We start from the raw sequence: 17,821 nt of genomic DNA on the forward strand, positions 1-17,821 counted from the left end.
CCAGCCAGAGGGTCTGCACCCCCATTCCCATTGAAACTTGTAGGGATTGAGGGGGTTGTGTCTGGCCAAGAATGGCTAGGGTCCCAGGTCCTTGGAGCAGCTTTCTGCTGTCTCCACCACGCGGGTCCCCGGAGTCTCCTAGGTAGAGAACAGCTATTCACATAGATTTCTGGAATAGCACCTGGGAGGACAGACCCTCCTGAGTTTGCTCGGAGTATGTGCGCTCTTGTGCGTGAGACAGCTTGTACAGGAGATCAGGCTAGATTCCTCGCACAGAAATGCATCTGACCTTTCAGGGTACCCTGCCGGCCCAGAAGTCTTCCTTTGACTGCGCACCAGAAGCTGTGTGTGTGTGTGGGGGGGTGAGGGGTGGGGGTGGGGGGGTTGTGGGGCAGAGATGCTGGAGGGTGTGTAGATGGGGTCTCTCAGCAGAGATAGCTAAGATAGCAGATCCTCACTTTTCCAGGCAAAGGAATCTACCCCGGGGAGGTGGGGGGGGGGGGCACAAAGAGAGCTGGCTGTCTTGATGGGGACAAAGATGCAGGGCTGGCCTCCCCGCTGGGCTGATGGAGACTTGGACACATAAAACACCCTAAAAAGATACAAAGAACAAACCGCAGACACACACAGCCACACTCCCTCCCACTGAGACGCACACACAGTCACACACCAAGTGAAAGACTCATTGGACGCACACAACCACATTCTTACCACAAATGCTAAAACAATGACACACGCGGGTGCACACTCGGTCTCCAACCAACACACAGCAAGCCCCATGTGGCCTAGCCAGACATACTTCCATAGGACAGTGTGCGCACACACACACCGGCTCACACCTTACATGCTCACTAGGGTCTCTCTGGTTTCATTTTGTCTACCTCGGTGAACGTGAGTGTTTCCACTCTGGCCCAGAGGAAGGGAAAGACAGGAGGGAAGGAACTGTGTCTCTTAGCAAGAGGGAGGAAAAGATACCAAGGCCCCCAAACTCCACCGCTTCCCTGCTCTGGGGCCCCAGCCAGACCAAAAGATGTGAGCCCAACTTTCCCTGCCCTGCTGTCCCACAGCTTACTCTAGAAGCCCGGGTGACAGGCACAGGCCTCTTTGTAGGGAAGTAGAGCCTCAATGAGCAGGTCCTAAGGCTCTTATGGAGTTAGGTGGATGAACCAATGGCACAGACGTCTCTCATGGGGGGGGGGGTGTGATACAGCTATGGGCTCTGGGTGCCTATTGAGGTACACAAGAGGGGTGGTTCTACGCAAGCCAGAATGCAGGGCTGTGAGTGTGGTGAGAGGAGGGACCAGAGGGAACTGTTAGGCTTTCATAGATAATGCAAGTGTTGTCAGTTGGATCTCACAGCAGAGAGTCAAGGGACCAACAGACCGGGACTGTTTGAAGTCAGGTTTCTCAGGTTATCCAGAGACACCGGTGTGAGCCGCCTAGTGATGCAAGGTGGGGCTGACTGGCTGTTCCATGCCGAACATGAGGCTGGGACATCTTCACCTTCCAGGCAGGGAGCTCTTGGAGGAGGCCGTACAGTATGAGGAGAAAGGTGATGGGACCGAAAGTGAGTGGTTGCCATGAGGACGACAGGAGGGGGTTGATGAAGGCACACTCATCCGCTGGGGGCAGTGGTGGCGCACGCCTTTAATCCCAGCACTAGGCAGAGGCAGGCGGATCTCTGTGAGTTCAAGGCCAGGCTGGTCTACAAAGTGAGTCCAGGACAACCAAGGCTGGACAGAGAAACCATGTCTTGAAAAACCAAAACCCTGAAAAACAAAATCAAAACAAAAACCAAAAAAGGATAAAGAAAAAAAGATGGACTTATGTCATTATGGAATCAGCAGAAGTCAGGCGGGGAACCTTGCTCTGTTGCACTGGGGCCTGTCCCCACAGGAGACATGATGAGGGACCGGAGCTGGGTATGGCCATAAATTGTGGGTGTGAGACACACTAAGTGTACAGAGGCCGGGGTGCGTCTACAAGGCCAGACAGTGCACACATGTACCCAGACATGTGCCAGGGAAGCTATGCTCTCTGAGAGAGCGGGCTTGACCTCTCTGTTCTCTGATCATTTCCAGGGCAGGGAGGGTATAGACAGTAGTGAAGGGAGCATATGCAGTTTCAAGGGTTGGCCCTGGCACTGCCTGTCTCTATGCCTCAGTTTCCCTATCGTCAAAAATCCCTTTCTGGGATCATTTTTACTTATGGAAAGGGTGAAGGAGGGGTGGCCTCGGGTTACTTTTGTCAGAAAGCTTTGTCCCAGAGCTTTCTGAACAGCGTGCGCCCTACCTCTCTGCTTGGATCATGGAGTGTAGGAGCATTGACCTCATATTATCCAGATTATTAGGGCGTTTTGAATGGGAGACTACCCGATCCCATGTGGATAGCTGGGTGTGCCTGTTCTTAGAGAGTAGAAAGCCTGTAGGGGGGACAGGGAGCTGGTGGACACCTTACAGGGAGAGCCAGGCCAGCGTTGCTGGCCATCTAGGCATGGGATTAGAGACTCAGGAGGGATCATATGAGGTCACATAGCAGTGAGAGGCAGAAGTGAGAGCTCAGGCTACGACCATGGGCTCACGGTGTTCTCCACCGAGGCCTGCTTTCTCTCACAGGCCTATCAGGGACCCTGGGGGTGGAGGGGACCTCGTCAAATTATGTGACACGCTCTGATTTTTTTTTTTCTTCCTTTAAAAAAGGTTTTATTTATTTATTTACTTACATGTATGGGTGTTTTGCTCAAATGCATGTCTGTGCAACACATGCATGCAGTGCCCTTGGAAGCCAGAAGTGGGTGTTGGAGCCCTTGAAACGAGTTAAAGACAGGTGTGAGCCACCATGTGTGTGCTGGGGACTAAACTTGGGTCCCCTGCGTGAGCATCCAGTGCTTTTAACCACTGAGCCCATCTCTCCAGCCCAGACACCCTGTAACTTCAATTCCTTTCTGTCTCTTAGAGAGAGTGTAACCGTTGAGATTTTGTTGGGGATTTACTGTTCATTAGGCTCACTGTTTACATATTTCTAATCCTGTGGCCATAGTACAAGGCAAAGATTGATGCCTCCCCCAACACAGCAGCCCAGGAAGGTTCTGCCAGGTCAGTAGCCAGCCTACATGCTCGGTGTGGGCCTGGACCTCCCAGGCTGGTCTGTGATGATACCTAGTCCTTCACGTTGGCCTGAGTTTCTTCACTTTGGGGAAAGGAGCGAAGAACTGGCTGTCAGCATCTTTAGCATGCTGGGCATCTCTGTAACAAAGATGGTTTTGTTTTTGTTTTTGTTTTGTTTTTCAGAGAGAAGCAGCAGGTACCAGAAAGTCAGGCCCATGGGGAGAGTTTGGAACAGAAAAGGCTGGGTTGTTGTTTTTTTTTTTAGTATCTGAGACCTGTCAGTGGTCCTTGGCAGGGGCACCTGGCAGTGAGGGACACCAGTTTCTTCAAACAAAAGCCTCTGAACCCAGGGTCTTGGCCTCACCCGTCAGTCCTGACTGGGCCCTTTGAGAGCCATGCTTCTGAGACAGGCCAGTGATGCTGGCCTGTCCCTCCCTGGAAACTGTTGGGTGGGAAGTCATTTCTCCTCTGTGAGCTACCAGAAGCCCACTCCCCTCCCTCTGTAATTTCGTTCCCTATGTAGCTCGGGCTGGCCTGAAACTCTCTGTGTAGCCTAGGCTGACCATAAACTTACCATCCACTTGCCCCAGCCTCTTGAGAGATAGAATTACAGGCCTGAGCCACCACGCCTGGCTGAGGCCAACTTTTTGGCACCCACCCCTTCCAGCATCTCAGTGCTTAAGACCAGGAAATTCTCCCTTCTGTCTAGCCTGCTTCTCTCCCACTGTGCTGGCTGCTATGAAGCTTGCGTGGGCCCTCCAGGCCACACTCCTGACAGGCGACCACGAGCTTATTAGTTCGCGGCAAACATTCTTTTCATAGTTCCTGGAGCACAGCAAATCCGATGCTTAGCCAGGAATGCAGAGCCCCCTCCTGCAGTGGCAGCAGGGACTGGGGAGGGGGTGGAAACCCTGGGGGTTAGCCAGGCTGGGGATGAGCTGAGGGGATGTGGTAGACACCCTCCCTCCAGGAACACTCTGCCTCAGCTGCGGGAGCAGGATGGAGGGCTGCCTTGCACTTACCCAGCTTGGCTCTAAGCCGTGGGACCACCCTCTCCTGGCTTGCTGATGAACTCGGGCAAGTGACTCATCTGTGCCTCAGTTTCTTTCTTTCTTTCTTTTTTCTTTTCTTTTTTTTTTTTGGTGTTTTTTGAGACAGGATTTCTCTGTGTAGCCTTGGCTGTCCTAGATTCACTTTGTAGACCAGGCTGGCCTCGAACTCATAGCGATCCGTCTGCCTCTGCCTCCTGAGTGCTCAGTTTCTTATCTGTTAAGTGGGGTTTAGAACACTTCACATAGCCAGGCGGTGTCATGGTGGTGATATTTTAATAACCACAGTGGACATGTATTGAGTTCCTGAATGACAATTTACATGTTTAATCGTCACACAAGTTCTAGGGAGCAAAAGCTGTTTACATATCATCAATGAAGGAGTCAAGGCACTGGGCTGGTGAGGCCGTAGGAATACACTCATGGGGCAAGATGGCTCAGCAGATAAACATGCTCCTGCCAAGCCTGATGACCTGATACACAAGACCCACATGGTAGGGGGATAAAGTGGCTCCTAGAAGTTGCCTTCTGACCTCCATACCGGCCCTGTGGCACACCCAACCCCTCCCCCTTAATAAATAATTGGATATTTAAAAACAAAGACAAAACAACATGAGGCAGGACATGGTGACCTATGCCTTTAATCCCAGCACTTGGGAGGCAGAGGCAGAGGGAATCTCTGTAGTTCGAGGCCAGCCTGGTCTATAAAGAGAGTTCCAGGGGGCCTGGAGAGATGGCTTGGAGGTTAAGAGCACTGGCTGTTCTTCCGAAGGTCCCGAGTTCAACTCCCAGCAACTGCATGGTGGCTCACAACCATTTATAATGAGATCTGGTGACCTCTTCTGGCTTATGGGTATGCATGCAGGCAGAGCACTGTATACATAATAATAAATAAATAAATCGTGAGAGAGAGAGAGAGAGAGAGAGAGAGAGAGAGAGAGAGAGAGAGAGAGAGAGTGTGTTCTAGGATGGCCAAGGCTACATAGAGATACCCCGTCTTGAAACAAAACAACAACAAAAAAGGTGTGCAATGTAGTCGTGTGTGCTGACACAGGAGGATTGCTGTGAACTCCCTGCCAGCTTGAGCTTTATAGCAAGACTCTGCCTCAGGGCTGGAGAGATGGCTCAATGGTTAAGAGCATTATCTACTCTTCCAGAGGACTGGGGTTCAATTCCCAGCTCCCTCATGGTAGCTCACAACTGTCTGTAATTCCAGTTCCAAAGGATCTGACACCAATACGTATAAAATAAAGTTAAAAAAAAAAAAAAAGACCCTGCCTCAAAACAACCATACCACTACCCGGCATGTGGAACAGGAAGATCACGAGTTCAAGGCCATCCTTGCTACAGCTCAGTTGGAAGCCAGCTGGGCTAAGGAGACAGACCCTTGTCTCAAACCAAACCAAACTGCACACACGCAGCATGCTCTTGAGTGGGTCTTGAACCCATCACTTTTAAAAATGAGACTTTTGGGTCTGGAGAGATGGCTCAGTGGTTAAGAGCATTTGTTTTTCTTGCAGGGGACCCGGGTATGGTTCCCAACATCAACGTAGTGGCTCACACTCACCCATAACTGCAGTTACAGACTCAGATTCCCTCTTCTGGCTTCTGTGGGCACCAGACATACAGATGGTACACGTACATACCGGCAGGCAAAACACGTATAGAAATAAATAAATCTAAAGCAGAAATGTTTGGTTGGTTGGTTGGTTTTGTTTTTTCGAGACAGGATTTCTCTGTGTAGCCTTGGCTGTCTTGGACTCACTTTGTAGACCAGGCTAGCCTCAAACTCACAGCAATCCACCTGCCTCTGCCTCCTGAGTGCTGGGATTACAGGTATGTGCCACCACACCCCGCTAACAAACATGTTTAAATTGGAACTGTCGCCTGGACCTGCCCTCAGTGGGACACAGTAATGGACCTCTCTCCTGTAGGCACCACCCTGCATGGAGCTGAATTTTCTTCCCAGGACCCTCAGGTCCTCAGGGCCTGTCTTTGGAACACTGTAGTGAGAGCTGGGCCTGACACCAGGTTAGCCCTCTTGGGGACTCGACAGTTCTCCAAAACTGCTGGGTGAGGAGGAGACAGATTGTCCCTCCCGTGTCTGCTGTTGGGGTTTAGCTGTGCAAAGGAGAGATGTCCCCACGGGAGGGCAGATGCAGAGGATTAGGGTGTTGAGAACAGGGACCCATTGAAGAAAGCTCAGCCGGGCCCTGGTGCACCCATCCACCCCGCTTCTTACTTTATGGCATCTTGGACGGGGTTCCCGAGGCCCTCATAGAGACTGTGCACTCTGTGCCCAGTGTTGTCTGTCTATGCTTGTGGTACCTGGGTTATGGTGGTGGATGGGTAGGGTAGAGCGGATTTGGCCAACAGGAGCCTAATTCGTAGGAAGCCGAGGTCTAAGGTGGACTTTGGAGAGTAGATATTGCTTCCTCCATGCTCCTCCTATCTCCCATTGAAACTGGACAGGGGCTCCAGCCTTGCAGGGCTGTGGAAGGAGGTCTTGGTAAAGCCATGCAGAGGAGAGGGGCGGGGCTGTGGAAGGAGGTCTTGGTAAAGCCATGCAGAGGAGAGGGGCGGGGCTGTGGGAGGAGGTCTTGGTAAAGCCATGCAGAGGAGAGGGGCTAAGGAGAGGCGAGATGGCCTGGTGGGTAGAGGTGCTTTTCCCTCAAGCCTGGCAACCTGAGTTTGATCTCAGGACCTATATGGTGGAAGGAGAGAGCTAACAACTCTTGAAAATTATGTCTGGAGCAGGATGTGGTGGTGCACATCTGTAATCCCAGCAGTTTGGAGGCAGAGGTGGGTGGGTCGCTGTGAGTTCGAGGCCAGCCTGGTCTACAAAGGGAGACCAGGACAGCCAGGGCTACACAGAGAAACCCTGTCTCAAAAAAAAAAAAAAAGGAAAGAAAAAGAAAATTAGGTCTGATGACTGGGTGTAGTGGTACAGCCTGGTCTACAGCTTGTCCTGAGTTCCAGGACAGCCAGGGCTAACCTTGTCTTGAAAAAACCAAAACCAAACCAAAACCAAAAAACAAAAGCAACCCCCCCAAAGAAAATATGGAGAAGAAAAGAAAGTTATTTCTCACCTGTACAGTCATGAGCCGCAGCATGCATGGCCCTCTTCCCACTAATAAAAATGTAATAAAAATGTTTTTTTTAAAGTGATGCCTGGGACATGGCCAGCGCTGTTCTGTGCATAGCATGGATTTAAGGTCTATTATTTATTTTGTTGTTCATCCTAGGAGTTCTTGGGATTTAGAAACTGTTATTAGATAAGCATGGGTAGAAGATGGGGGAGCCAGCTTTGGGGTAGACCCTGGCTGCCCTCTGAAGTGAAGTCATCTGGTACACACAGTTGTTCAAAGTCTGGGCCGTCAAGATGGCTTAGCCAGTACAAATGGTTGCAGTATAAACCCGGTGACCTGAGTTTGATCCCCATAATCTATGCTGGAAGGAGAGTATCAATTCCTGGAAGATGTACTTTGACAGCTTCCTACACAGGAAAACTCTGTCCTTTGTGCACAGGAGTGTACATGTGAGCTTCCGAGTTGGGGGTGGTGGTCAGGATCGCATGACCTTGTACTCCATAAGCAGACTATCTAGCTGAAGATGACCTTGAATTTCTTTTCTTTTTTCTTTTTCTTTTTTTTTGGTTTTTCAAGCAGGGTTTCTCTGTTATCCTGGCTGTCCTGGACTCCCTTTGTAGAACAGGCTGGCCTCGAACTCACAGAGATCCACCTGCCTCTGCCTCCCGAGTGCTGGGATTAAAGGTGTGTGCCACCATGCCCGGCCTGACCTTGAATTTCTAAGCCTCTGGCCTCTACCTCTTGAGTCCTGGGATTACAGCTATGTGCTACCACGTTGAGTTTATGTGGTTTTGGGGCTTGGGGTCAGAGCTTTGAGCGTGCTAAGCAAATGACACCCCCTCCCCCAGCACTAGTCTGTGTATGTGTACATGTGTATGGTGCTGGGGATCAAAGCGAGGCCTTATGCTTGACCGCTGTTTTTTGGGTTTTTGTTGTTGTTTGTTTGTTTGTTTGTTTGTTTTTATAATCCCCTTTGTCCCTTGTGTATGCTCAGAGCTTTGCCACATACCATACCTTCAGTTCTGCTGTTCTCCCAGCCTGGATGGCCTGTCCTTACCTAAGGACAGTTCTAAAACTCAGATCCAGCCTAGATCAAATATCCCCACCCCGCAACTCTCCGTGGGGAGGAGCTGGTGGGGGTACAGACCGCCCACCAAGGCTTCAGCAGCTCAGTCTGTGAGTGAGTGGCCTCTGCTGCAGATCTGGTGTTTACTGTAGCCGTAGCCCGGGTGTTCAGGGCTCAGCAAGGTAGACAGCCGGGCCAGGAGCCACAGGCTTTGGCATCTGGCTGTTTGTGCAGCCACAGGGAAGGCCAGGCCGTCAGAGTTTCCATGGGATCGGGCAGAGGCAAGCAAGCAGCTGGGGGAGAGAGTGACGAAGCCTTGGTACTTCCTGCCAGGTGGGCTGGCTGGGTGTCCCCTCTTTATCCACTCAGGAGTCCTGTCTGGGTCTGGCCAATAGCTCCAACTGTTCTATCTACCTAGGCCAGGGAGTTTTGCAGATATTTCAAGACAAGGTGTCATGTAGCCCCAGCTGGCCTTGAACTCACTATGTGGGTAAGAATGACCTCCGCTGGAGAGATGGCTCAGTGGTTAAGAGCACCGCCTGCTCTTCCGAAGGTCCTGAGTTCAATTCCCAGCAACCACATGGTGGCTCACAACCATCTATTGTGAGATCCGGTGCCCTCTTCTTGTGTGCATGTGTATATACAAGCGGAATACTATATACATAATGATAAAATAAATAAATCTTAAAAAAAAAAAAAAGAATGACCTTGAACTCCTGATTCTATTGCTTTTACCCTGCAAATGCTGGGGTGGCAGGCATGTACCATCATGTCAGATTTATGCAGTACTGAGGATCGGGCCAAGTGCATCGTATGTGTTAGGCAAGCCCTGGACCTGGTTCCACATTTAACTGGGACGCTCTGCCATTCAGAGCTCTGGCCACGCCCACCACCCCACTCCACCGTCTTCAGTGGCTTCCCTGTTGATTAGTGAATGCAAGCGTGGCTTTCAAAGCTCACCTCGCCCTGATGCTGGACTCTCCATTCCTGCTGGTCTCCAACTCTAAAGACTTCTAGACTATCCATCCCTTGGGGCTCCCAAGCAGCTCCCTACAGCCTGAAATACCTTTACTCATTTCATGGGCCTCTCAGATTTCTGTTCATCTTTCAGAGTTTACCTTGAACGCCCGCCTCTTCTTCCGTGAAGCCTCTTAGGGGAGCCCACTGGGGGATTTGGAGGGACGGTGCGATCTGCTCTGTGCTTCTACAGCCCAAGGATCTTAGCCAATTGTTTGTGTGTTTGCGGGGTAGGGGTGGTGGTTTGTTTATTTGAGACAGGGTCTTACTGTGTAGATCAGGCTGGCCTCGAACTCACAGAGATCCACCTGAGTACTAAGATTAAGGATGGCATTTTTGTTTGGTTGTCTTTTTTAAATTTTTTTTTAAAATTGATTTTGGCTTCTCCTCCAGGGTAGGAGTGGAGACATCAGTATGAACTACACTAGGTGAACTACTTCCCCCATCTTAGGGGCCACCCTCAGCAAGTCCTAATGTAGAGACAGGATTTGGCCAGAGCAACAGGGCACACAGAAGGGATTTCCTCAGTGCCTCATACCAGGATGGGTGTGGCACTGGCTGAGAGCAGGCCTGAGGTGTGGGGTTGTTAAGAGGGTCTGCTGGGCTGCTGGTCCGGTGCCATGGCTAGCTTGGGGAGGCTGACTGGCGGGTTGGCGGGGTGGCGGGGTGGCCCTCGCTTTTTCTATGAGTCCTCTCACTGAGCCTGTCATTTATCCTCAGGCTCTACCTCTGCTAGGAAGTTTGCGGCCCCTCCCACCTGCAAAAGGTAAGCTAGATGTGGGGCGGAGTTTTCTGATACCTAAAGGTGGGTGGGCTAGTGTTGGGTAAACTCACTGGCTCCTGCTGCAGTAGCAGCCCCTCCCACCCAGGCTCAGGGTGCCCCTTGCCCACGGCTTCTCCCGCAGGTGACCTCAGCTCCTTGGGCTGCAAAAACCCGGCCCAAGTCGGAAGCAGCTTTTTCTCATTTGTGAACTATCTCGCCCCGTTCCTTGGCGCGGCCGTGTTTGCTTGGCCCTGCCTGAGTGCAGTGGCCTGGCCGCACTCCCGCCGGCTCCCTCCCTGCCCAACCCGGCCTCTCCCGTTGCCGCCGCCGCCACCACGCAGGGAAGCCGCGAGGCCCTGGAATCTTGGCGGGCTGGAGCGACAGCGGCCGGCCGAGGGTGGCGCTCCGGAAAAGGCTGCACATGGGAACCAGAAGGCGAAGGCGAAGAGCTGGAGGCTGAGGAAGGCCGACCTGCCGGGCTGAGGCTGGGAGGCTGGATCTGGACACCCTCCTGTCTGTTTTGGTCAGAGGCTCAAAGGCCTCTGCTGGAAGCCAGCACAGAGTGGCACCCGCTGAGGCCATAGCCCCAGAGTGAAGGAGCCAGCTTTATTGGCACACCTGAGGGTGCCTTGGCTGTGGGTCATCTGCCTCAGCTTGGGACAGCCTTACCTCCGCAGCTGGAGGCTTGGTGGGAAAGAAAGCTTTCCTCCAGGGGCTAGCAGGTGTCTAGACGCAATTGGGCAGAGGCCAGGGGGCCTGGCATTAAATGTAGTCACTTGTAAGGCAGGAGGAGGTGTTTGGTCTGTGACTCAGGCTTGAGGGACTCAGGAAGAGCAACAGAGACCAGTCCCTGGTCAGTGTCCCTAGAGGCGGCCCTGAGGTGCAAGGTGGCCTGATCAGAACTGGCCCTGGAGCCCCAGCTACAGGCTCTCTTGAGTACTTGTTGAGAGATGCTGAAGGGAGGCATGAGGTGGGGTCTGAGAGTGGGAGGCTGGGAAGGCTGTTCTGAGGAAAAAGGCACTCAGAGGGGGCGCATCGAAAGAGAAGTAAAGGGTCAGGTAGGCAACATGGGAAGGTAGGTATGGCATTAAGGGTGCCCAGGGTTGTGGTAGGCTTGTTTTATTCCTTTCCTTCCCTCCAGTTTCTAGCCAGACCTCATCCAGAGAGGCAGACACAAGAGCTGAGGTCAGCATGAACAGGCATGGGCCTTGCAGAAGGCCCTGTTTGCTGACCAGTAGCTCACGATTTGCAGAGAGGGACCTCAGTCAGGGCACAGACACGTCAGTTTGTCTCGAGGGCATGGGAGAGGTTGGAGTCACTGCATCTGCACACAGCACACAGGTCTAAGTAGGAAGAGAGACGGATGCTGAGATGTAAAGGGGACAGACGTGGAAGAGGACTGAAATGGTCTGTTCAGTACATCCTCCTCTAGAAGTCACATGAGTGACAGAACAACATAGGGCTATCTATCCTGTGGGTGCTTGGAGCCACTAGAGAACCCAGAGCAAGCGAGAGTCATGGCCAGGGCTACGGCATCAGGTGGTCCACAGGCAGGGCTCATAGGCATAGCCCAGGAGGTTGGCAAGATGCAAGGGGTTGGGTCTACACCAGCCACGTCCATCCTAGCAATCGTTTGAGAAGTGTTGTTAAAGTCCATATAAAGAATGTGAAGGCCTGGGCGTAGTGGTGCACGCCTTTAATCCTAGTACTCAGGAGGCAGAGGCCGGTGGATCTCTGTGAGTTTGAGGCCAGCCTGGTCTACAAAGCAAGTCCAGGATAGCCAGGGCTGTTACACAGAGAAACCTTGTCTTGAAACACATACACACACAACACACACACACACACACACACACACACACACACACACATACACAATTTTGGAGGCAGGGTCTCACCTAGCCCAGCCTAGTCTCTTGAATTTACCATGTAGCCAAGGATGACCTTGAACTTCTCAGTCTCCTGGGGTCACAGGAAGTTGTTTACCACCCATACATAGTCTTTTTTTTTTTTTTAAAGATTTTAAAATTTATTATAGTGTTCTGCTTACATGTACCCCTGCACACAAGAAGAGGGCATCAGATCTCATTATAGATGGGTGTGAGCCACTATGTGGTTGCTGGGAATTGAACTCAGAACCTTTGGAAGAGCAGGCAGTGCTCTTAACCTCTGAGCCATCTCTCCAGCCCCCCTTGTCCCATACACAGTCTTATGTGATGTAGGGATCAAACCCAGGGTTCTGTGCCTGCCAGACAACTCCACTAACAACTGAGCTATATACTCCCCAGCGCCTTGCAAGATCATTTATCAAACCTTTATGGAGTGTATGGGGTGCATTGGCCTCTGGGCTGGTTGGTTGGCTTGTTTGTTTTTTGAGACAGGTTCTCTGTGTAACCTTGCCTCTCCTGTAGACCAACCTGGCCTCAAACTCACAGAGATCTGCCTGTCTCCCGAGTGCTGGGGGGTAAAGTGCTGGGATTAAAGGCTTGCACCACCGCTGCCTGGCTGTATTTTGGAGTATAAGGTCTCTATAACCACACCGGCAGAGGCTGTGGGGGAAGGAACAGAGGTGAAAGGGACAGAAGAGACGAAGTCCACAGGACTGGATCTGTGGCTTGAAGGCAAAGTAATAAGGGTGTCAGGTTTAGTTGTGCAGGGTGCAGGCGTGCAGGGTGCTACCCAAGAGCCCTCAGGAAAGGGCCAAGTGGACTGCAGGGGAGGCCATTGTTGGAGTTGTGGAGTCTGTGTTTCACTATAAGGAAGGAAGAGCTAGCAGTGATGTTTAGACTTCTATTCTGGGCACCAGGGATTGGGGGGGTGGGGTGGGGAGGAAGCCTGAGGTGGGGGTAAATGACACCTGCGTGGGAAGGCAGGGCTGAGGTGAAGTGGACACAGGTGTGCCAGTAGAGGTGATGGGTCTGGGGACATGGGGAGACCTGGAACTACAAGGACAGTCCAGAGGCCATGAGCCTGAGCCAGCTCCGGGGAAGCCTGGCTCTGCAGGCGGGCAGCAGGAGAAGTGTGCAGCATGTCAGGGAGAGGGTGAAGAGACCTCGCCCGGGGTCAGGCAGGGGTGTGCCTGGACTGTGGACATGTGGGGCAAGACGCTGGGAGCCACACAGGATTGGTGTCCACACTGAAACCCCCCCCCCCCCGGGTACAGACATGGCCTTGGGTGGAGACCACCTCTCTCTCTCTCTCTCTCTCTCTCTCTCTCTCTCTCTCTCTCTCTCTCTCTTTTCAAAACAGGGTCTCTCTGTGTAGCCCTGGCTGTCCTAAACTCAGTAGATCAGGTTGGCCTGGAACTCACAGAAATCTGCCTGCCTCTGCCTCCCAAGTGCTGGGATTAAAGAAGTTTCTTTTTGTTGTTTTTTTTTAAATTACAGTTTATATGTACTAGACACAAGAATAGTTCACAATCTTTCAACTTCTTAATACACAAAGTAACTAGCAAACAGTAAAAAGATACCAAATTCATCCAACAACTATCAATACTTGTCTGAAGGTGACTGACAGCAGTGGCTAAAAACACCCAGGCTGCTCATTTACTTCCAAATGTTTCTTTAGCACATCAGAAAAAACTCACTTTTCTTTTGGGACTGAGGACCAGGGAAGAGCTCAATGGAGTCTGGAGGCAAGACCTGAGTCACGTCCTCTGCTCACCCCTGGATGTACTCAGCATCTCTACAGATAAACCTGGTCCACACACACACACACACAGACACACAGACACACACACACATTCATATTCTCTCTCTCTCTCTCTCTCTCTCTCTCTCTCTCTCTCTCTCTCTCCCTTAACCAGGGGAAGGGTCTAGAAGGGTAGAAAAGGGCATTCAGACTTCATTCCTCCAAACCTTTAGGCTTTAGATAGAGGGCTGGTGCCACTTTGTATCAGGAAGGTATATGGCTGGACTGGAGGAAGGACTTCCCGGACACGAAGGGAAGGCAAAGGCAGCACACTTGAAGGGCCTGGTGGCTCCCAGTATCTCAGTTAACTTTTTTTGTTCAGGTCACTGGAGGTTCAGAAAAATTAAGTCACTTGCCCGGTATCGCCCAGCTCTGTGTAGCTGCACTAGGAGGCCAGGCTCTAGGAGGGTTGGCCACTGCGCTCACCTGACAGGTGAGGGAAGACAAGGCCCGAGAGACCACGGAAGAGAGGAAGAGGCTGGGGACTGGGGACCAGGCACCGGCCAGGGGCTCTGCAGAACGTCTCCACCACAGGAAGCGGCTCACAGCATACCTGTGGTTTGGCGGACCGGCCGCCGCGCCTCCCCGCCGCTGCTCGCGGAGCCGCAGTCTGGGGTGCTGGGGCTTGGATTCTGCTCGGGTCGAGTTCCATCCGCCTCCACCCCGGGGCGGGGTCACACCGGCCTCACCCAGCCGTCCTCTCTCTGGGGCCCCTCGGCACCTCGGATCAGAGGACTAGGGGGTGGGGTGGGGGCTGGAGCGGCGGCACACCTGGGAGGAGGTTTGGCGGGGGGGGGGTTGTCGACCTGAGCCTCCTCCTACCTGGGTCTGGACGCCCCGGGGCGCCCGCTCCCAGCCAGTCTCCTCCGCCTCCCTGGGAGGAGGCCAGGCTGCCCCAAAACGCTGAGTTGGACGAAATGGTGTTTTACGGCGATTTGTTGAAAAGGGGGGAAATCCTCGTTAAGGACTTGCAGCTGTCCAAACACCGCGTCTGCCCCGCCGCCGCCAGGGCGCAATCCCCTGAATCAGCGTCTCCTGAATATGTCCCACCTCCTCCGAGGCTCCGAGCCCCTGAAAGCCTTGGCCGCCTTCTGTCCACACCTCCGGAGTGGTCACCAAGGGATGGTGATGGCTTGCCCAAGGTCACACAGCCGGCGGTGGCCGAAGCTGGGTAGAGCCTCTGCTGATCTTTGCCGCCCACCCTCCCCAACTTGGCCAACAACCCCTGCTAGGAGAATGAGTAACAGATGAATTTTATTTTCTCCACTCTTCTGGAGCAGACATGTCCGTGCAGATCAGGTTGTCACCGTGGGAAGGGTGGCGCCAGTTGTAGCTGTGTTCTTGATGATTGATGGGTTGAGGTTGTCTAGCCTCAAACGTGCAAAGTAGTCAAGGATGATCTAGACGTTTCTGTACTCTTCCCGCCTCTGACTCCCGTCTGCTGAGGTTACAGGTGTGTGCCACTGTATCTAGCATTGTGTGTGTGTGTGTGTGTGTGTGTGTGTGTGTTTTCCCGAGACAGGGTTTCTCTGTGTAGCCTTGGCTGTCCTGGACTCACTTTGTAGACCAGGCTGGCCTCGAATTTACAGAGATCCGCCTGTCTCTGCCTCCCGAGTGTTGGGATGAAAGGCGCATGCGCCACCGCCGCCCAGCGCATTGTGTGTTCTTAAAGTCGGTCACGCATTGTGGAGCCTCCTTGTGTGCCAGCTTGGCCATGTGAGGACAGGGAGAGCAGGACATAAGAGCTGAGGCTGGCGCCACAGACAGCAGCTCTGTGAGGCAGCCAATGGAATGGGCGGCTCCAGCATGCCAGAGCAAGTGAGGGTCACCCAGGTGGAGAAGCATCAAGGAGGCAGTGCGCTGAGGCCACAGTGTCCCTGAGCCTGGCACACAGGCTCACACAGTGCCACCTCCAGGCTATTGCCTGTTTCTTCACCTTACAGCAGGCTGCCTCCACTCCCCAGCTTTGTGCTCAGACAGCTTGCTGCTTTGCTGCCTGGCTCCCGCAGCAGGAAGTCCTGGTGGCTAAAGCTTTGCTTAGTCACAGGTCTCTGTCCTAGCCCTGTCGTTGCCAACCCCCAACCAGGGCAAGCATCACTGTGCTTCTTTGAGCCTCTGTCTCGTCTGTAGACAGGCCCCGACAGCACCTTCATCGTGGAAAGGGCCACAAAAATTAAGTCATTTTTTGAGCAAAAACTTCTAGACCATTCCTGACACAGCATTTATGGGCTAGCACTTTTTTGTTGTTGTTGTTGTTGTTTTTGTTTTTTGAGACAGGTTTCTCTGTGTAGCCTTGGCTGTCCTAGACTCGCTTTGTAGACCAGACTGGCCTCGAACTCACAGTGATCCACCTGCCTCTGCCTCCCGATTAAAGGGGTGCACCACCACGCGTGGCTACTGGGCTAGCACTTTCATCACTCTCCAAATGCATACCTGGCACACCTGTTACCAGACGTGGTCCCTGACCTCATGGAGGGAGGAGAGTGTCTCTCTCTCTCTCTCTCTCTCTCTCTCTCTCTCTCTCTCTCACACACACACACACACACACACACACACACACCAGTGTTGGATGGGAGGGGTTGAAATCAGTCCTGTAAGACTCAAAACAGAACTCAAAGTTGCATGGCTCTGAGTGCTGGAGGCCCTGCTCCTGGCTCGCACTGGGCCATGTCTGGTACCTTGCCTGCCTGGTTCTAGCCTCCATTGCCATTTCCCATATGTGAGAAACACATTGGGTCTTTCCAGAGCCAGGCCTGCTACGGTTCTTGCGATGGTGTCATGACCTTGGCCCTGGCCTAAAGTAAGGCAGAAGCCATCTTGGCTCCCTCTGTTACTGTCTATACCCTCAGTCGCCTTCCCCTTCTGCTTCCTCCCCTCCCCCCACAACCCCTGCCCACCCACTAGACTGAACACTATGGCTCTAGACAGGTGTGCACAGCCCCTCCCAGAGTGCGCCAGCCCAGACAACCGGTGCAAGAGGGCCCTGCCCTGTGTGCTGAGGAGAGGTGAAAAGGATAATTGCTGGGCCTGGTTCCCCTGTCTGGGACTTAGGTTGTGCCTGTAGCCTTGTTAATGAGGACTTTTAACCCATTTCCTCTTCCATAGACCACAATAACATCTCACAGGCTCCAGAGAAGGTTATACATGAACTGTTGGGATGGCTTCTGGTCTGATTCACCATCAGCATCTAATAAAGCGAGACCTGGCTGGGTGGCGGTAGTGGTGGTGGCGCATGCCTTTAGTCTCAGCACTCGGGAGGCAGAGGCAGGCAGATCTCTGAGTTCAAGGCCAACCTGGCCTACAGAGCAAGTTCCAGGACGACTGAGGCTACACAGAGAAACCCTGTCTTGAAAAACAGCAACAATAGAAGAGAGCCATACCTGTACACCAGAGGCTTGCTGAGTCTTGCCATCAGTCACGGCCAATAAGGCAGGTGGCCTGTGCTCAGCGGAGGCCCCTGATGAGGAGGCCTCAGCTCCAAGCAAGACTGTTATAGTGTAAGCTTTTCTCCCCTCGCCCATTCCCCCTCCCTTCCTCCTTCCTCCTCTTCCTCCCTCTGCTAAGGATGGAACTTAGGGCCTCACATATGCCAGGGAGCCCCCTAACAGTGAGCTGCTCCCTAGCCCTAAGATTCTTTTTCCACATCTACAGCTCAAGCGTGACCTTCGTATGGACTCACTGGGCCTCGTGGCCCAGTGCCTTTTTTTTGGGGGGGGGGTTGTTTTTCTTTTTAAAGATTTATTTTATTTATTATGTATACAACATCCTGCCTGCATGTATGCCTGCCAGCCAGAAGAGGGCAGCTTGAGCTTAGCACACAGGGAGCCACAGCGATGGGTGTTACTGTCAGGCCTAGGCTCAGGGAGAGTAATGGGCCCTTTGAGGTCACAGAGCTGGTGGGTAGTGGAGCTGGGATTTGAACCTGGGCATTGGGCAGTGGCTCCGTGGACCTTCCCTGCAGCCCTCTATCCATTCCTGCCAAGAGAGATGGGAAGGCTGAGAGCTGCAGCACAGTACCACATCAGAGAGAGCCTTGCTTCCTC

At 52.8% G+C, this 17,821-nt stretch overlaps 1 long non-coding RNA gene across 1 annotated transcript; it reads left to right on the plus strand.

Moving 5' to 3' along the window:
* Positions 1–6,210: 6,210 nt before the first annotated feature.
* LOC311599195 lies at positions 6,211–7,075 on the plus strand. Its single transcript, XR_014779804.1, has 2 exons — positions 6,211–6,659; positions 6,754–7,075. It is a non-coding gene; the product is annotated as an uncharacterized lncRNA (long non-coding RNA).
* Positions 7,076–17,821: the final 10,746 nt, after the last annotated feature.

This window comes from Acomys minous (genome assembly GCF_964271855.1).
Source record: "Acomys minous genome assembly, chromosome: 6".
NCBI lineage: Eukaryota > Metazoa > Chordata > Mammalia > Rodentia > Muridae > Acomys > Acomys minous.